At 39.6% G+C, this 15,317-nt stretch overlaps 1 protein-coding gene across 1 annotated transcript in view; it reads right to left on the bottom strand.

Moving 5' to 3' along the window:
- LOC107102122 (zinc finger protein 536-like) overlaps positions 1 to 11,436 on the bottom strand; it is a 30,144-nt gene extending 18,708 nt beyond the window's left edge. Inside the window, exon 1 of the mRNA XM_015401302.1 lies at positions 11,285 to 11,436. The gene's annotated coding sequence lies outside the window, so the exon portion shown is untranslated. The remainder of the gene's footprint in view (positions 1 to 11,284) is intronic.
- Between the last annotated feature and the right edge of the window lie 3,881 nt (positions 11,437 to 15,317).

Genomic DNA, 15,317 nt, shown 5'->3' on the forward strand with positions numbered 1-15,317 from the left:
ATAGATAGATAGATAGATAGATAGATAGAGAGAGAGAGAGAGAGAGAGAGAGAGAGAGAGAGAGAGAGAGAGAGAGAAACATACATATATATGAACATATAGAGGTGATGCACATGTCAGCAAAAGGAAATTTACAAGGACAGGACAACAATGATGCCATTAGGTTAGCATGTAATTAAAAGAAGGATGTGGGAAAACTAATAGATGAGATGATCCTCCTGGAATTTAGAGCTGAAAGAATATTGTCCATCATACCTGTACCTGCAATTAACCATTGCTGCAACAGTGGCGTTTAGTTTGCCACATCAAGGCCTAACTTCCTCCTGAATGGAGCCAGCCTGAAGTAGGCTGAAAGAACTAGAAAGCAACACTTCAGTCAAAGTCCAGGTATTATGTCTTTTAGAGACCCACCGATATGAATACAAAATGACTGAAAGAAAACACTCAACTGTGGGAGAATATAGACAGATCTACAGGCAAGAGTGGACCAAGATTCTTCCACAGGATGGTAAAACACTTCCAGTTATCGCAAATATTTGAAGAGCAAATGTTGCCCCTAAGTGTGGCAAAATCTTTTTATATTATGAATGGTTGGTTTTGGCCTTTCCCCTTTGTAAGTAATCCTCATTTTAAAACGTTTTCTTTTTGTGTTAGAGAGAAATATGCATAATTTGGGAATACTTGTCCAAGCCTTGTATCTTTCCAGGTTCATCCATCCAGGTCATTTGTTCCATGTATTGCTTGATATCATCTCCAGAGAGATAGAATATATCAGGTAAGGCATCCCTTGAGGATAGCGTTTGGTGTGAGAACAGAATCACACACACACACAAGAGAAAGAGAGTACAAAAGAAAGGAACAGGGACCAAGAAAGGAAGTGAAGGCATACTGTTCTCTGTGAGGTACCGTACAAGCTGGCCCTGTTTCTTCCTTGTGTGGTCACGTGGCAAGCTTCTCCACAGACGGTATTCATTTCCTTTATTTCACCTTTCCCTGAACCCCTGACGCTTCACTTCAACTTTTCCTGGCTTACGCTCTCCCTCTTCCCCCCTTCACCAGCGATAAGGATGAGAGTCTCCCACTGTGTCTCCGACAGTAATGTTTTAAAGATGTGACTGGAAGGTTTCTAGTGCAGAAAATGTTCCTTTTTGTCCCTTTTTGGTGTGAAAACAACAAAACTAAACACTGTTTAGAGTAAATTATTGAGAACTGGTGTGGGGGTCATCTTGGGACTTTCTGTATGCGCTTGACTCATTCTTATTCATCTGAAGGTCAGCTTTGTGAGCAAAATCTTGATGAAACACTGTCTCACTGTCTTACATTTTGGTTCAATTCCTCTTTACCCTTGCACTTGATTTCTCATTTCTCACCTCTTAACATCCTCTCAAGCTTTTGCTTCCTCTGTTTTTTGAATGAATTCCTCCTCCGGCAGGGAAGACAGGATGACACTCACTTGCAGCTTCAGCTCACTGTTCTGGGAACGTCGCAAAAGCGCCAGATCTGAGCAAGCGAATCTGAACGTTGAAAACATCATAGTGTCTCAGCAGAAAAAAACAAGACAGTGGCTCCGAGTCACACGGGCCACGCTGACTGTGAACCACTGAGTGGGAAGGGCTGACTGACTCGTCAGATTTGGCTTTGAAAGACTGAAGCCTTTGCAGGGGGGGGATTCAAGGAAATATATGAGTGTGGTCTCCCTGAAAGTTCTCACACTGAAGATCTCCTGCTGGGCTCAGGGGAAGAGAAATAAAGGGAAGAGATGAGACATAACCAACACCTACCTGATCATAGATCCAAACCGATCCAAGGAATTGTCAATCAATTCAAGATAGATTAGGACACACTTCCAAATCATTTTAAATCTTTTCATGAGAGCTTTTAATAAACACAGCTCCAAGCTTGGGGAGCCTACAAAACGACCCCCTGGTTGCAGTGTACCACTATGTGCACCACATAAATCAGACACCTGATAAAGAACATTGCTCCTTACAACGTAAGAAAAAAAAAACGAACATTACTGTAATAACGAGTTGATTCCTTATTCACTCTAGGGAAATTTACTAAGCCTGTGTTCTCTTTCTAAGTGACACTTTGCTTGAAGCGCACTGCATTAAGCTATATATATGTCTTAGATCCTTTGACAGAAATAGTTATGTAATGGGGTTATTTTTAAAGTACGATTCCATTCTTTTTATTTTTTTTACTAAGAACAAGGTCTACTATGAGAAGTTGTCCACTCGAAACAAAGACAAGCTGAAATTGAAAGGCCTCGTTATGTGTGCCATTTAGTGACGAGCTCTGCAATGATGGAACAGTTTACTACTAAAGCTGGGTGTTACCTAGGGCCGAAACAATTTGTTGGATTAATCATGATTAATCGATTATAAAAATAACCGTCTAATCATTTAGTATTCGATTAATCGTTAACTGGACAGTAGAGACTCTAAAACATGCCTGTAACTGACAGAGAAACCCACTTAGAGCAGTAGCTACACCAGGATTGTAAAAAAATATTTATATATAAAATCATTTTAAAATCAAGATAAAAAATGTGTTATCGTCTGTTAATATGCTCTTTCCAGAACTCCTCAAATGGAAAAGTTTGAGTTTCTCCTGGTTTAACCATCCACCCATTTTCTGTCACCCTTGATCACAGTCGGGGTTGCGAGGGGGGGCGGTACCTATCTCACCTGTACACCCTGGACAGGTCGCCAGTCTATCGCAGGGCAACACAGAGACAAACAGGACAAACAACCATTCACACACACACTCACAGCTAAGGAGGATTTAGAGAAGCCAATTAACCTAACAGTTATGTTTTTGGATTGAGGGAGGAAGCCGGGGTACCCAGAGAAAACCCATGCATGCTCAGCGAGAACATGCCAACTCAGTGCAGAAAGACCCCGGGCCGGGAATCCCTCCGGGAATGGAACCCGGAACCTTCTTGTTGCAACATTTAATGTTGTAATTTTCTTTAAAGATTATTGATTGGTTAATCAAAAAAAAAATCCTCGACTTTTCAACTCTAACGATTTTCAAAATATTTTTAAGTTGCAGTCCTACTTTGATCAGTAATTGGCAGGTTAAACCAATCAGTGTCAATCAGTTTGGGTTGAAAACAAAAATACATTTTGGAAGACATGGACAACAATTGGGTAATCTGTTTAATTTTCCATTGAATTTGAAGTAGAGATTCACAAATCAAAAGGCACACCAAAATCACACATTTGAGCGGTGACCGACTGGTTTGGAACCCTCAATTTCAATCCTTTTCTGAATAGTGAATAACCTCAGGTTTCAGGAACCACAACACTCTTCAGGGTGGAAGTTTTCTACCGAGGAAGCAAAGCGTTTGAAATCAAGTCAATCAAGATGTATGAGGCAAATCCGAAAGAAACATTTCCCACAATGCCATGTCAGCTGTTCGACGGGGGTGCTAACTAACCCTGCGTGCTAAACCTCGGACAATTCTGCTAATTTAGTTCCTGAGGAATTTTATGCTTTATAAGAGTTTTGTTGTTTAGAAAAGGAAGACATATGCAAAATGAGGCCCATTTAAATCTATAAAATAACAACATTTCTGGAAGAAATGTATTTAAATTGGCTGGAATTAAACAACAATGCAGGGAGGTTTTAAGAAAACATCAACACTGATGTAAGGATCCATTTTCTCAAATCAGAGTAGCCTCTAATTTCTAATAGTCTCTTATTTAAAATTAGAGACTAATAGCAATGCGTAGTGAAGTTATAATGTCTCATGTAAGATATCCTAGACAGGCAGATGGAAAGCTTTAAAAAAATACCAAATAATTTCAGCTTTATTTTCAAATAATAAAGCCTTTTTTTATCAACAACAGCTCTCTCTCTCTCTCTCTCTCTCTCCCGCACACACACACAGAGTGTGTTATGGCCTTTTGTCCCAGAAAAATTGAACGGAAAAATGTGTCGGCTATAAAACTTGGATCTCTGCATCTCAAATATGGGTTCATGCTTTATTTCTGTGTAGCACAGACTGTTGGGAGTTTTACACAAGGTTTAAAAGGACATAGGTAACAAAGATATCATCCTATTTATCCAGACGTACTGAACATGGTCCCACAAAACAGCTTTCCTGTGTTTTTGATGCCCAATATCCCCACCAAGACATTTTCAGACCCAATGGGACTAAAGTCAGGGTATTTGAAGGCCTTTTCTATAGCCTGATTTGTCAATCAAGAAATCTTGTTTTTTGTTACAGATCTTTATCAACATATATTTCAATAACCAATCCTCTCCATTCACCCCTAAATCTACATTCCTACCCTCCCCTATGATCAAGAAATCTGGGTCATGACCAAAAGGCCCAGATCATTGATACAAGCAGCTGAAATTAGCTTCCTATCCTTCTCCACATCAGACGGAGTCAATTAAGATGGTTCTGACATCTGTTTTAGAAGCCCCTGGACGTCTCAAGGTGTTCCAGGCAAGTGCCACCAGGAGGAAGCCCACGGGACCCTCCAGAACATGCTGGAGGGACTATGGCGGTATCTTTTTATATAAAAACTGGTTGGGGATGCCCAAGAACAGCCAGGAAAACACAGAAACTGAAATCTGTGGTGAACCAGAAAAAAGCTTTAACATTCCCCATCCTGTGTTAGGAGTAAGGGCAGTACACGGAAATTACAAAGTTAAATACTTAACTTATCCACACATCATCAGCTCAATTATGTTTGAAACACAGTTAGGTGTCATAACAGGAGAATGTTCCAAGTGCAAATTAAGACTGTATAGCAGATAAAGCGGGATAAATACATCTCTAAATGGCCCTAAGACTCTCTCATTTAACTGTGGTCTGTGTTTAAGTGCAAAATTCTTGCCAGTAAACCAATCTGAATGAAAGTCCAATTTTTAAAACTACTCCCTTTGCTATGTGCTATTGAAGTATCTATGCAGAGCTATGTATATATATTTACATAAGCTACTGTGTATAATTTTGATCCAAGTGTAGACAGCTAAGCAACCCACAGCAAATCTTTTGACTTGTGCATTCAAGTCCAGATTTGTTTGCAGATGTTGTAATATTATTAAACCCTGCAAAAAGGAAATGTGAAATAAAAGCCCTGAAATAATAAGGCCTTTGTCTGCACGATGAGTCCCAAGTTCAGTGTGCAAATGTAAACTATGGTACAGGCCTACTTATTTAACTGTTGGTCAATGCAGGCTGGAAAAGAAGGAGTAGGTTTTGCTTACTGGACCAAGTCCTCTTCACCAGGACAGCAGTGATGTGAGACCAGAGAAGTATTATTTCCACTTGTTAATCAAAAGTTTGGAAGAAAAAAAAAGGGAAGGAAATAAATTCTGCCTACATCAATTATCTCAATGGAAATTTTTTTAGAGTAAATTTGGAAATTGGTTATGTAAGAGATTTAAATGATGCGATTTGATGTTTACTGGAAGCAAATACAGGTAAATGTCTTCTGGCTGATTGGCCTAAAGCCAAAAACTGGACGCCAACATGCTCCCAAAAACAGCATTGACTTACGTATGTGGATGAACGAGAAATAAAAAAACAAATACGCAAACTGTTGATTACTAAAAAAATGAACACAAACTATATGACTACTCTTTAAGTTGAAAATCACATTTGACATAATACATTTTCAGTAAACAGTTAAAAAGTTACTCTTGTCAACGACTAGACATCTAATCAGTGACTATTAGGGCAAGGCAAGGCAAGTTTATTTGTGTTGCACAATTCAGTACAAGAACAATTCAAAGTGCTTAAAAATAGAGCATTTGATCTCCAGGCTTCTGCTGTTTGGATTCACTGTTTAAAATCACAGCAGGCGTCTCCTGAGCTCCTCGGTTTGCTGTCTTTACTAAAAAATTACCACTCCAATTACATATAGGGGAGGGAACATGAAATATCTGTCCACTTCCTTAGCTAGAATGTTTGAAAAGTACTCTGCTAACTCAATACGGGCGTCAAAAGTGTCAGGCTATATAAGTAAGACCCCAATGCTCTAAATACACAGTAATCCCGAGCAGCAGGCAGAACTCTCAACAGTCTCCAAATGTCACAATGCAGTAGATTCTCCCTAACTGAGGGCAAGCAGGTGCCTCTCCCGCAGCGCACTAATGACCCAATTATATCAATCAGAAGCCTTGATTGGTGCTACACTCCTTTCCCTTTTACTCCATCTCTTTCTCCTTCGCATACAATCTTGTTCCCAGGAGCCACCTGGATTGGATGGCGTGCAGAAGTGTATGTGTGTGTGGCCCCCTCAAGTACAGTGCAGTACTAAACACACACAAAGATAGTAAGTAGGCGGCATTGATGGTGGCGCAGGAGCAGGAGGACACCACTTGAACACAAAAAGCAGATAGGGGTCGGAATGAGCAAAACCCATTAGACCCTTTTTAATGTTGGGCCAGTGTTTAATGTTCATTAGTGCAGCTGGATTCTGATGAGTACCTGCAAAGGGTTTCAACAGAAATCATCATGTTGTAAGAAAAAAGCAGACAACCTGTAGAGGTGAAGGGAAGGACTTCAACTCTTTGGGTTTGATTAGAAGAAAAGAAGAAATCCAAAGTTTGATCTTTCTTTTTTTTTTTATTGTGCTTTTCCCTACAGGACATTAGCTGGTGACCTCAACAAGCCAATTATCCGCTTGAACACCTCTGCTTTCCATGTGTTTTCCTTTGTAACAGTCTTGACTAGAAGCGCCCTTTTCACAAAATGCCGTTTTGAAGATCCACCAAATTACTTCCAAAAGAAACTTCCAAATCTATTCCTGTTCAATTATTAAAAGCAGAATAAATAGGCGATACCAGGCCTCACTCACAACACCACTCTTCAGTGTGAATGTTGTTACTGACAGAAGAAGGTAACAGACAGTTATACATATATATCTATTCAGATCAGTGCTGTGTCAGAATCAGGGGTGGCGTTAGATGGGAGGCCAAAGGTGGCTGTGGCCAATCACTGTCCACCCCTGCGAGGTGATGCGTTGATCCCATGTGGATGTAATTTTCCACGTGTGGAACAAGCTGTTCCACGGATAACCCAGGGTGGCAGCAGTGAGACTCTTAAGTGGAATATCTTAATTACATTGACAACAATTGTTGGTTAATTGATTTACCATACAATTGCAAAAAATATACAGTAATGATTTTAGGATCACAAAAACAGAATTTATGCTCTTTATATAACTAATTGTATGCTTTCTGAAGGAAAAAGGAAAGCTATGAGTCTTTTTACATCAGTCGCATATGTAATTAAATATAAATAACAACTAAACCTGTTTAATATATGTAATGATGTATGTGTGGATAACTTTTCAGGAAATGTGGGCATCGTTTGGCTACGGCTGGTCAGTTTTAAAGTGACTCTAGCTCCGTCATAAAGTGAAAGAATCTCCAAAATATAGCCAAGACTTATTTCCTTCTTCTGAAGCCCTCATCCTCTCAAAAAATTTTGAAGGCTGTTTGTTTCTTGCGACTCTCAGTCATTTTGCAACACGCTTAGAATCATGTAACTAAAATGAATGGCTGAAATTGAAGCTAACTGAATACGTAAATACTAAAATAAAGAAGATGAGCAACAGGAATTCAAACTCAGAAGATTGTCCACTATACCATTAACTAAGGTATCATATATAGGCTACAATATGTGCATTTTAGCAAGTCTGCCTTCTGTGATTTATTTGGAAAATATGGATGTTTTGTTCTTTCATTTTCCTGTTGGTACACCATAGATTGACCCTGAACTTGTTCTGGCCCCTAATGTATGAAGCTATGAAGCTGTTCAAAAGAAAACGTTATTAATAAGGACATGTCAAGGCATGTCTGCTGCTGGCTGAAGCTGGTAGAATAAAGCTTCACCTGATAGCATAAAGGGGGAACAAAGATGCTCTGCTTTATTAATTTAAACAAGATTTAGATATGTCAGCTACAACAATATTAGGCCATGCCATCTGGTTAAATTACTAATATACAGTATGATGCTAAAGACATAGAGGTAAAACAATGTTTTACCACCATTAAATAGAGCAAATGTACGCACAGGTCAAAGCTTTACAAAAAAACTGAGATCAGGAATCTGCTAGAAAATACTCAGCCATCATTCTTTACGGTAGAGATTAAATAATTATTTCTATTTTAGGAAACCATCATATGGTATATTTTGTTTGGATTAATTTAAACAGTAAATCCAGAGTGGAGTAACAAAGTATAAAGTAGTACCCTAACTGTTGGATTTTACAAATAATGGGACTAAAAACACACTGAAGAAATAAGTTTAATACCCTGCTAAATGTGTATAACACCGAACCGACCAGATCACCTGGAATCAGTAGGAATAAGTACAAATAAGCTGTTTTATATATGGATTCTGACGCATCTGGGTTGCAAAGGGTTTATTAACCTTGCATGCTTAAAAAAAATCAACATGTGATTTCTATGAGCTCCATTAGCCTCGTGAGTCCAGCTGCTTGGAGATAGCCACATCTTGGCAGAAACAGTAGGTGGGGAGGAGCATGAAAATCATTTCAAATGGATATAAGGACAATATGTTATTATAAGAAGTTGATTTGGCCCTTCTGCTTTTCTTCACAAGCTTCTCCATTCGTTTGTTCTAGAGGTTTTCCTCAAATCCATATTTGTTGTATTTCTTTGCAAGGATATGAGAGGTGTGTTGGCCTAGTGGGTTAGAGCAGTGTGTTTGTGCTCTGAGAAGGTTGCAAGTTCTCAGTTTGATCCCCACAGCCTCCACTCTGGGCTCCTGAGCAAAACATTTAACCCCTGATTGCTCCCTGAATACAACATGGGGAGGGGTCAAACGGTAAGGGGATGGGTCAAAATGCAGAGAACAAATTTCATGATTGTGGGTAAATTCAATTCAAAACACGCAAACAATAATCAAAAAAGTTTGAAGACATTTCATTTCCCGTCCAGGAAGCTTTTTCACTTTAAATGTCCGAAATAGTGTTAAGTTTGAGAGTTTATACAGTAGCTAAAAAAAAGCCTTGCTTTTGCTTAGACAAAACTTTAGTATCTCTGATTCTATCTCCTTGAACCCCAGTCGGCCTCAGCAGATGGCCGCTCGCACTGAGCCTGGTTCTGCTGGAGGTTTATTCCTGTTAAAAGGGAGTTTTTCCTCTCCACTGTCGCTACAAGCATGCTTAGTGTGAAGGCTTGAATTCATGCAATCAAGTGGATTTCCTTAGATAGAAAACTTTGAATCAATGTGACTGTATGACTTAGTGAACTGTAAAGTGCCTTGAAATGGGTTGTGTTGTGAATTGGCAATATATAAATAAAGTGAATTGAATTGAACAATATAAAAATTGAAATGGAAGAACTGGTCCACCAATCTGGAATGGGTTTCTTATTGATTGTCTATTTATTAATCTAATTGACAAACTGACTTATGTGTGGTTCTAAATGTGACAAACTGAATCTAAAGTTGACATTCCTACAAAATAAAAAAAGTAAAATTTAAAGTCAAAGTGGAAAATAAAAGTTTGGTTTAAAAAAAAAAAAGAGTTTGAGGATGCTTAAAAAATGTATCTCATTATAGGACAAGCCAGCAATGTCAGCCTACTTCCACTGTGAACACACGCAGCTCTCTGGACGGTGACATTTAGGATGTGAAAATAAAACTAGGACATTTCTGAACATATTTCACTGGATATAGAAAAGTGCGACGGGAGTGTCTTTTGGGTCCGCCAGATGACACGTCTGCGCCTTATCTCGAGAGGAATTTCCTCCTCGCCCCTGTGATGTGCGTCAATAACGCGCAACCATTTTCAGCAGCGCTCCTTTCCCCTCTATCCTCCTCCTCCTCTCGCGGCCATCTCAATTAGAGGCACATTAATGAAATAAATAACCATCAACAAACAATGCACTAATAAACAGCCCGACTAAAACGAGATTAACCCTGCCCCGCAGATTGGATCCCACTGAAAAAGAATGCGATTAGAGGAGGAAGGAGAGGGGGGAGTTTGGAGGAGAAGTCGGAGGGGTGCGAGTGTCATGTCAGCCTATCTATCGCTCTCTCTCCTGCTCCATTTTGTTCCTAAATTTTCTATACAAAAGATTAAGGGAGGGGAGAAAAAGGCGAGTGAGTGAGAGGGAAGGGGGAGGAGGGTTATCAAAAAAAAAAAGAAAAGTGCCATCATGGATTTCATTTTTAACCCTGTGCCAATCGCCAAGCGACATCCGTTCCCCCCCAAAAAAGCTAAATAGCATCCGAAAAAAAAGATGCGTTTTATTTTTAACATCAAAGCTGAAGCTGGCTAACTTCTCTTCATGGTTTCCAAACCTGCAAGCTTTCTGCTGTGATGTTAGGACAGCTAAACGCCGGATAGTAAACACTGTAGTACGAAAAAAAAAGAAAAAAGAAAGAGAAAAGCGTCGCTCAAAACCTCTAAAACAGCGACACACACAATGCCTTTTAATGTGCGTCCAACAAAGAGAGTTAGTCTAATAGCGTCCATTTTCAACTCAACTCACATAAGAAAAAAAACACTTTTGGAATCCTGCTTTCATATCTGTTTTTATTTACTTTACTTTCGCGGTGTTTAATGAAGCGCTGCCATAAATTCACCCCTGCCACCATCCTGACAGCAGCTTTCAACTTAGTTTAAGTTGCAAAATTTTGCAACAAATCTTTTAAACACTCCGCGACACTTTAGGAGCGCTCGCGACCTTTTTAAAGTCGCCCCGAACCACCTAGTCTACTTCTTCAAACAGTTTTTTTTTCTGTAAAAAAACCCTATTTTCCTCATTCTTTTCGCTCTATTTTATGGTCACGTCACGGACATGAGAACGAGGCTTAAAAACACGCATGCGGTCCACGCGCGCACCGACATCACACCGGGCTTAAACATACATGACCCACGGAAAGTGTCCGGAGCGCGCGCGCGCTTCCATACATACCATACATACGTGCTTCATGCCAATCACTCCACATGTTAACACGCGCGCGGGCGCGCGTCTCAGGCAGCGTGTGCTTGCCCGTGAGAGAGCTAACTGCACATGCAAGAAGCAGAGATACAAAAAAAAACAAAAAACACACATCAACAACTACCATTATCCCGCTCGCGAGAGAGAGTGGGGAGAAAAAAGGCAACAAGAGTCGCAGTTAAATTCTCCATTTTTGGAAATGTTTCATCACCGCTGTGTCATGCCACCGAGTGTAAAAGTATACACACGGGCTGTGTAAACATAGTAGTGGGAAAAAATGAAATAGATAAATGAAGATATAGGGTATATGTTGAAAGTAAAGACTCAGTGTACTTACGGGAGAGGCGGCGAGGAGATTAATGACACGACACGTCATGATTACGTTTCACTTGAATTAAATACATTACGAGTTGGGAAAAAAATGGAAATCAGGGTTGTATACAAGCATACGCCGTTTCCCCCTCCCTCCCTCCGTTTGGTCACCCTCTCCTCTCTCTCACTCTCTCCTCCTCCTCCATCTCCCTTTCTTTTCTTTCTCGCCTTCTCTCCTTTCTTCTATCTACCCCCCCCCCCCAAATTTATCGTACAGGAGTGAGTGAATAGGGGAGAGCAAAGGAGAAGTGGGAGGGAGAGTGATGTAGGTTGGAAATGTTAATTATAATCTCAGCACGGGCTCCATTTTACAACGCTGTCATCTCCTCACATTTGTATCCTAAATATGGCATCTGGGTTGGAGGGCAGCTGACACTTTAGACACATTTTTTTTCAGATGGGCAAAGAGAAAAGGGGAAAGTTTCTCACCAATGGAAGTGTTATAGAAGTGATGAGGGGGTGGGGGGGCAAGAGGCAATTTAAATGCTATAGTGAACCTCCCTGGAAGCACATGGCCAAGGGGAAGAAGAAAAGTGAACAAATTTGGGTCCCACCATGAGAGTAAGTGACTGCAAAGGCCTTCTTTGGAGAGCGGGGGGCAATTTCTTTAAATAACTTTTTATTTTGTAAATAAGTAAAATACTTCAAGCTGACAACATTTGAACCATTTAAATATGAAGTATTCATCCAGGACGAAATAGAAAATAAAAGTAAAGCTATCTATAAACCAATCAGGCAAAAGATTATGACCAGTGACACTGAATAATCCCAGCTCGCTGCCTTTCTGTGGTTCCGACCTCATCGTTGATATGTTGAGTACTGGAACAGGGCATCTTCAACCCTGCAGCTGTTGCCGGATGTCCTGGGTCAGCAGTTCTTATATCACAATGCTCCAAAAGAACGGTTTCTAAAAGCGTCAAAGCTTGTTAATGCATGTGAGTAGTGAAGGCAGAACACATGTGGTTCAAACTAGCAGATGACCTGCAGTCCATCGGACTTTTGGAGAAGTTAATAACAGGTCTGATGGGCTGGTGTCAGAAAATACATGGCATCACAGGCCAGTCCGGGTGCCCACAATGACCCATGTGCACTGGGCATGCCAGCATCACAGCGGGACCACAGAGCAATGGAAGGAGGTGGTTTATGGTTTGGTGTCACACTGTCCTAGGATGCACTTAGGAAGAAGCCAAGGTTGTGCTGACAGTGTGAGGCTCTTAGGACTGTTTAAAACTGGAGATGTGACTTTGACTTGTTGCTGATCACGTTCACCACAGTCTCATTCAAGAAGGTCTCACCTTACATTTACAAAACTCAAAAGAATTGGAAAAGGTTTCTCTATGACGGGTCGTCACTTTGTTATGCTTTGAGGAAATATTTCAGTTTAAATGGGTCAAGCTGCTCCTTTTTTAATTCTTATCCCTGTTTGGTACCCAGATTCCCCTCATTTCAACCCTTCTTAATTCAATTTTAACCCTTTAATATGCTATCAAATCAAAGTTTATTTTTTATGCTAGATTAAGATTTTGAGGAAAGATAAAGGTAACTGCTCACAATAATGCTCAATCCCCCGAAAACAACTAAATAATCTCATACAAATATATTTTTTGAAGACTATAATATAGTCCAATTATTATCGCTCTGATTTAACTATTGATGCAGAATGTTTTAAGCAAACTATGTGGGCACTGAAGTCATGAAAGTTCTGTTTAACACTGACCTGACGTGAAAAATAGTTGTATTATTATCGAAAATGGGTGAAAAAAGAGGGTATAAATTTTATTCCAAAAAAAAACTGTTGCAGAAAAAAACAACCACCTGTTTTCATACTTTATACTTTAACATCTCAGATGCATCCAGTGTCCTGTGTACAAGCTGAAGAATAGGTTGAAAAAAAACTCTCACTGCTGTCCCATGTGTCGATAGCATAAGTTGTCTGAATTCAAAAATATTATCATATTATTATAATATTATTATAAATAATAATATTATTATTTTATGGTTGAGGCTATAAAAGAAAAACCTGGTATTTGTTAAGGAACTGACTCATTGAATTTGTTAGTTACAAAGACAGCTTATGCTGCATAATCAGGTTTCTCAGGTGTGTTTCTCAAGTTTTTCATTTTGTAGGTCTAAATAGCTTAAAGCTTAAAAAGTTCAGCTCAGGCATCTGGACGGGAAGTTTTCTAGAAGACGTTTTGCCTCTCATCTGAGAGGCTCCCCTAGGTGTAACAAAAGAATTAGGGGAAAAAAAAATGTTTTGTTACAACTACAGAATATTGATGTCAGTGCTTCCAACATCAGTAAGAACTGAAGGAGTTGGATGAGAGGCGAAATGTCTTCTACACAACTTCTCATCTTTTCACAACTTTTCAAGCTTGACCATGACTTTGATGACTGCGAATCTTCACAGATAAAAAGATATAGTTTGTTACAGTGGTGAGCTCTCTCTTTAAAAAACAAAAACAAAGTTAGGATCTTAGGTTAGATGCTCCTGTATAAAGTTGACAAATAAATGATTAACGGTTAACGTGTCTTTCTAAGGCTACATTCACACTACAGGCCTTGATGCTCAATTCCGTTTTTTTTGTGTAATCCGATTTTTTTGTGTTTTGCTGCTTCTGCGTAGCAAGACGCAGAATAGTGACCTTTGTTGTTTAATAATGACGTTCAGGTCAGATGAATGTGACCTGGCGGTTCACACACAGGTCGCATTTGAAAAGATCAGATTCATATCGGATTAATCAGATCTCTGTTGTTCAGACAGCCATGAAAAGACCAGATCCAGGTCGCTATGGGGAAAAAAATCGGATTTGGGTCACTTCAGGCTGCAGTGTGAACGTAGCCTAAATCTCCCTTTGGAGGGTGGTTTGTTGTGCCAAGGCATTCCTTATTGCCTGTATTACACAACTTGTAAATGTGATTTTAGATATAAAATTGCTCTAAGAAACATAAAAAAGTATTTTAAGTTTTAACCAAAAATTGCTAGACATCAGCCATCGAGGACACCTGGTTTAGTGTGTCTCCAGCTTTGTCTGAATGTCCGCCCTAGCCCCTATATAGAGGGCTATATAGGGCCATTTGAAATGAGTGTCTGAATGTCTATTGGATGACAAGGTAGCGGACTAAACATTTCTAACAATGAACTTTAAGTATTTGCATCAATGGTCACTTGAAGATCATATCCCAGAATGTTGTTTTCTGGAGCTCTCTCTGCAAAAAAAGAAAATCATGAGATTTGTTTTGGGGGTGAGAGAGAACAAAGATGGTGCAGGCACTGTGCAGGGAGCCAGAGTCCCGCGGCCAAAAGGGAACGAAAAGTAGTGATCATCTCTCCGAACGGTCAGTGAGCTGAATTCACTATAAAGTGCACTATATAGTAGTGACTGAGGGGTTGAGGTTTAGGGCGGATGTTTGGACACAGCCTCTGTTTGGGACCTGGCTCCATCCAGGAAGTACTACATCTATTTCCCACTTTAAGCTGCAGATAAGTAGTCACTCCCCGCAATCATGCAGGAGTAAGCAACTGTGGAAAAATAATAATTGAGCTTTATCTAAACTAGTTTATGCGATAAAGTTCGATAAAGACAATCACTGGACATAGAAGGATGAGCTTTATTTCAGCTGCTGTCACTAAACTGAAAAATAATAAATACAATAAAAATACATTAATTTAAATAGACTCCTAAAAATAACACAGTCTTTTTCTTTTTATCATTATTATCATCCATCCATCCATTTTCTTACACGCCTGTCCCGAGTGAGGTCACCAGGGGTGCTGGTGCCTATCTCCAGCAGTCAATGGGCGAGAGGCGGGGTACAACCTGGCATTATTATCATTAAAAAATATAATAATTATTAATAATAAGAAGAAGACTAACCACATAATGCATGTTTTACCCCAAACCTGCTTCAAATGTTATAAATTAAAATGTTTAGTTTAATTTTTACAGTGAAATATCAGCATAAAGGTTGTTGTTGTATCATGGAGGGCGATCTGG

This window comes from Cyprinodon variegatus, unplaced genomic scaffold (assembly GCF_000732505.1).
Source record: "Cyprinodon variegatus isolate N-32 unplaced genomic scaffold, C_variegatus-1.0 Scaffold1206, whole genome shotgun sequence".
NCBI classification, from domain to species: Eukaryota; Metazoa; Chordata; class Actinopteri; order Cyprinodontiformes; family Cyprinodontidae; genus Cyprinodon; species Cyprinodon variegatus.